This window comes from Microcebus murinus, chromosome 2 (genome assembly GCF_040939455.1).
Source record: "Microcebus murinus isolate Inina chromosome 2, M.murinus_Inina_mat1.0, whole genome shotgun sequence".
NCBI lineage: Eukaryota > Metazoa > Chordata > Mammalia > Primates > Cheirogaleidae > Microcebus > Microcebus murinus.
The window spans coordinates 101,330,598-101,336,597 of record NC_134105.1 but is presented as its reverse complement, the minus strand read 5'-3'; positions in this window follow the sequence as shown (position 1 = coordinate 101,336,597).

The window sequence follows — 6,000 nt, the reverse complement described above, 5'->3', positions numbered from 1 at the left end:
GTTCCTTTTTCTCTGCATCTTCTTCAACATCTGCTTTTTTTATTTTTTTGATAATAGCCATTCTAACTGGTGTGAGATGATATCTAATTGTGGTTCTGATTTGCATTTCTCTGATGATTAGTGATCTTGAGCATTTCTTTACATACCTTTTGGCCATTTTTATGTCTTCTTTTGAGAAATGTCTACGCAGATTCTTTGCCCATTTTTAATTGGACTATTTGTTTGCTGTTGAGTTGTTTAAGGTGCTCCTATATTCTGGATATTGGTCACTTATTGGTTGAATAATTTGCAAATATTTTCTCCCATTCTACAGGTTGTCTCTTCACTCTTTCAATTATTTCATTCGTTGTATGGAAGCTTTTTAAGTTAATGTAGTCTCAATTGTGTATTTTTGTCTTTGTTGTCTGTGCTTTGAAAGTCTTACCTATAAAATCTTTGCCTCTAGACCAATGTCCTAAAGTATTTCCCCTATGTTTCATCTAGTAGTTTTATAGTTTCAGGTTTTTACATTTAAGTATTTAATTCATTTTGAGTTCATTTTTGTATCTGGTGAGAGATGGGGGTCTAGTTTCATTCTCCTGCATATGAATATCCAGTTTTCCCAGCACCATTTATTGAAGAAAGTATTCTTTCCTCAATGTATGTTGTTGGCACCTCTGTTCAAAATGAATTGGCTGTAAATAAGTGTCTATTTCTGGATTCTCTATTCTGTTCCATTGATCTATGTCAGACCTAGGGTTTTGCTTGGGCTTTGTATAATTCTGTACTGAGCAGGTAGAAACTGAGTCAATGCATGTTTTTAAATTTCCTACATAAACAAAAATCCTTTTTTAAATTAAAAAAACTAGCTCCAAACCATGTGTTTACCACAGCCAAATCATAAAAGACACAAGCAAAGAGATGAATACAAAAAATACCAACAATTTATTACTCAGAAATAACCATTGTCATTTAATTCCTTCTAGACCCTCTTCTATATACAAATTACTACATATATCTATACAAAATGTATGTCTATATGTGCAAATTTATATGCAAATTATATATATGCAAAACATAAATTATACCTCATCCAAATTACATTTATATGTATATACACATATCTATTATATAAATATGTGTGATTACAGAATAGCTTATCTATGCACTATTTTCAGGCCCATATCAGCAGAGTTTTGTGGTAGGACTGTGTGCTAGGGAGCAACTTTACCAGAGTTCAAACCTAAGCTGTGTACCTTATAAGAAGTGTGCCCTTGATTAAGATACCTGTCTTAATTATTTCATCTCTAAAGTGGAGAAAATAATGGTATTTTCTCATAAGTAGTCATGAGGACAGATAAATCTGTATGTTTAAAAGTGCCTGGCACATAATAAGGTAAACCCTCAATAAATGTTAAGAATTGGGGCCAGGCGCGGTGGCTCATGCCTGTAATCCTAGCACTCTGTGAGGCCGAGGGACAAGGATTGCTCAAGGTCAGGAGTTCAAGACCAGCCTGAGCAAGAGCAAGACCCTGTCTCTACTAAAAATAGAAAGGAATTAATTGGCCAACTAAAAATATGTAGAAAAAAAAATTAGCCGGGCACAGTGGCACATGCCTGTAGTCCCAACTACTTTGGAGGCTGAGGCAAAAGGATTGCTTGAGACCAGGAGTTTGAGGTTGCTGTGAGCTAGGCTGATACCATGGCACTCTAGCCCAGGCAACAGAGTGAGACTCTGTCGAAAAAAAAATAATAAATTTTAAAAAATTAATTAATTAAAAAATAATTGAATGAAGTAATCTTTAAGGCCAGTCATTTATAAAGCAAAGAATGTTTGAAGAAAGAGGAAAAGATACAAATGGTCATTATCAGACAGACCTTCACCCAATATAGAAGATTCTCACCAGCTGGGCTTTCTTCTTATGAAGATAATTGTGGGTTTTAGCAGTTGCTCTGAACCATGGCTTAACTACGGGGATTTCCATCTCAAAGAAAACCCGAGGTTCAGGGCTGAATCACTATATTATTCTAAATGTACCAATGTAACACCAACCCTCACCCCTTCTCTCACAAGCCCCTGTCCTGGCCATCAGGACAAAATCAGTTTCTCTATGTTCCATCTCTCTCCCTCTCAAAAGTGTTATGCTGTTAGTTAAGAAGATAGGGAGTGGATCTCTAATTGGCTTATTTTGCCACAGCACTCAGGCCGAGAAATGGAGGGTGTGCACTGTTGGGGAGGGTACAGTCAACCATTTTCAACTACTGCATCTGACTTAGGCACTTTTAACAAACCAGAACAATTGGAGCCACATTAATAAGAAAAATCCTTTTTTTTGTTTTATAATACATTTCATCATGTACAATGGCATAATCATCACTTGGATTCTATCTGGATAGAATAGAATCTATAGAAGCCATCATCCACAGAGGAAAATATAACAATTATAATATAATAATAGAAGTCACCATCCACAGAGGAAAATTCCCATGGACAGGATGAAATCTACCTTATTTTTCAATCCCAATCTCAAATACAAATAATCACAAATAATAAAAATACTGCTATATGCTGATTTGCACATTACTATGAGTTTATGAGCACCAATTTTGTGCTGGTGTATTATTAAGTGAACCGGACCTAGGTTTTCCATTAAGGAGCTAGCATGAAATTAGTAGACAAAATGAGAAAGTACATTGAAAGAACCAAAGCATCTTAGCTCAGAGTGCAAAAACCCACGCTTTCTGCCTGTAGACTCCCCCAAACTAATCTTAGCCTTATTATGATTTCGGATGGCTCTGCTACAGCCATCATTCATCCTGCAAATTGTTATCTGGGCCACATTCTCAGGTGCAGAGAGATGTGTTTATAATGGTGCTCTACTCATCATAGGCATGACCTCCCCTCCCAAACACCCTCTCTCATTTCAGCAGGGATTTTTTCCACTGCCTGCCACTCACAACAAACACATAGCTGCCCTTATAAAACCAACAACTAAAATCCACTTCTATTTTCCATGACACACCAGCCAGGAACTCACTGCTCTAATTACCATCAATTTCATGATAAGATCAGTAGCCATACCTATTGTTGAAATATTTGTTTGTCTTATGTATGGATGTTGTAAAATTTAATTACACCACCTTACCCACAATCAATGAAAAATTAAGTCACGCCTTCTCATAACATAGGGTATTATTTATCCCCAAATTAAGCAGCGATGTAGTAATCTGAGGAAAACCACAAATTTGTATTTTTTCCACCCTGACCTGGTCTTTCTCACTTAACTGGTTCTGGCCTTCTGCCTCCAATCTAGGGTTTTGCCATCAGGTCAATCTGTTGATTTCTCTGCTCTACTCCCTTACATAAGCACCTCTCCTAGGTGGATGTGGGTCCTTCAGGTGGCTCTGCTGTGATTTCTGGGATCTGTTGAAATCATTCAGTTTATCCAGTTCAGTGGCATGCCACAAGTGCTAAGCCCACACTTCTTCATAGGAGAATTTGACCATCTGCCAAATGGAAGCACCTTTCATTCCCTCTACACAGAATGGCAAACCTCACCTCTCCCCAGATATAAGAACTAGTCATAAAATTTTGTCTATGCCAGGCTTTTTCCTCCAGGCATTCCACAGAGGGAGTGTCTCCTTTCCAGGTCCTGCCCTCAGTCTTTACAAGGGAGTTTCAGCTCTATGGAGCTCATGAAGAGTTTCTCACCCACACATGTTGTTGAAGAGCATTTACACAGAGAGCTCTGAATCTCATAGATGAATTTATGCTTGTTTTCAAAAGTGATCCTTCCCAATGGCCCCAGAAGCTATGTTTGGACTGTTCTCTCTGACTTACAAACAGGAGAGTCAAGTGGAGGCTTCATGTGGCAGCAACACAATGCAGTGGGAAAAGTCAGCCATCTGAATTCTGCAATATGACCATCAGCCAGACCGTCCCTTTCTCTGGCCCTTCATTCTTTCTTTGATGAGAAGCTCAGGCAACCCATGATCCCTTCCTTCAAACCAAGCTTACAATTTGCCTCCTGCAGGGAGTCTTCCCTGATTAAGTGACTCTGAGGGTCGCTTCAGCAGTGATGGCTTCAAATGAATCTCTGTAAAGTTGCAGTCAACATTTGCATGTAATATCTTTAGCAATTTTCATGTGAGTCCTCAACAGCGCTCAGGAGTCAGCACTGCGTCTTCCAGTCTTTTCCCTGCCCTTCCATTCCCGTCAGGAAATTCCAATCATTTGTGATTAAACAGGTCTCAGGCAACTCACAATCCAACAGACCCTATGCGTACTATGCACATCTCTTGCCCTATTTAGAAGCCACCACTGGTTTCCCTTTGCCCTTAGAATAAATTTCAAATGAGGACTTTATTCTGATAAAGATATACAAGGCCCTACCCATTCTGGTTTCTGTCCTTTGCCAAACTCATCTTCAGCTATGCTTTACCCTGGCTTTCCCTCCTTGGTATACTTTATACCCTGGCTACACCATGCTTCCAGAAATTCCTTGAACACACCATGCCTTCTTAGATAGCAGCCTTAGCATATGCTGGTCCTTCTTCCTCCACTTGGTGAACTTGATAGCCTTCAGGACCAAGTTCACATAATAATAGCAAATATTATCAGCCCCTTACAACATGATATAAAAACATACCGTTGTAACTGTCTTACATGTAGTAACTGATTTTTTTTGTTTTCGTTTTGCACACAACCAAGTCCTGACAGGCTTTTTCAGTACCTAATTCCTCTCATTTCTTGCCTGTGATTTTGGTTGTTTTTTTTTGTTGTTGTTGTTGTTTTTGACATGTTTCTTCAGCCCTTCAGTTGATTTTATAAACCACCAGATATCCTTCCTGTAAAATGCTATTCTTCCTAAGTAAGCCAGAGTTGGTCACTGCCACTTACAACCAATAATTTTAACTTATAAGACATCTATCTGGTGAACCTTTACTGAATGCCGGTGAATTCCAGGCACTGCACTGGTGCAGAGGGGTGGTGGAATACAAGGCTTCAATCCTGCTCTTAAAGAGCTCACATCTGTGTGTGAGAGGGGAAGACAAACAGCAATGCAAGGTAAATTAAGGCATAATGTGAATACTTACAAAAGTATAACTTAGATCTATGAGAACTCAGGCGAAGCATGTAAATGCCATGGTAAGTTCAAGAAGGCTTCACAGAGGAGGCAGCACAGTATCAGTAGTTATAGTGGACTCTGGACTCAGACTGCCTGGGTTCAAATCCTGCCTCTGCCACATATTGGATATGTAACCTCAGGCAAGTTATTAATATTTAATGTCTTGGGCAATTTCCTCACCTATAAAATAAGTGATCATAAGAGTATCTATTTAGTAATCATCTCACGGCCAGCTCATTTCCCAGAAGACTCATTTCCCTGTAGACTCTCTGTCTACAGAACATGTTCCCAAGTTTGGCCCATCAGGATCTGCCTTCGTACCAACCTCATCTTGTGGTGAAGAACCATCTGTCTCACCCCTGAGCCTTATCTTTCATCACTAGTTTATTGATCAGGCTCTTCTCCATCCTGGAACGGCCATTCTTTTAGTCCTAGACCCAGGATGTGCCTCAGGCCCTCCTTGATCTTTCCAACTTTACCTGAACCTTCAGGTTAGAACAACACTATCTGAGGCCTACCTTTCTTACTCATTAAAGAAGAAAAGATCTACTCCTCTGAGACTTTTCTGAATTGAATAGACTATTCTGAATTGAATCTTTGAAGCCACTGAAACCATGGATATTAAGCTTTCTACAAACACGCTTCCTAAACTAAAGAGCTGTTACTTATCTCTTCAATCCTCAATTATCTACTCCATGGAGCTAGTTCAATGCCTAAAGAAGAAAGATATACAACAAAACTCTGAATCCTTCACTTAATTTGCTTCAATTATTTTCTGTATTTTCTTTCATTTTAAGATCTCTTCTGATGTTCATACCTATAACCTACAGTCCCCAACCCCTGGGCCTGGGACTGGTACCAGTCCGTGGCCTGTTAGGAACCGGTACCAGTC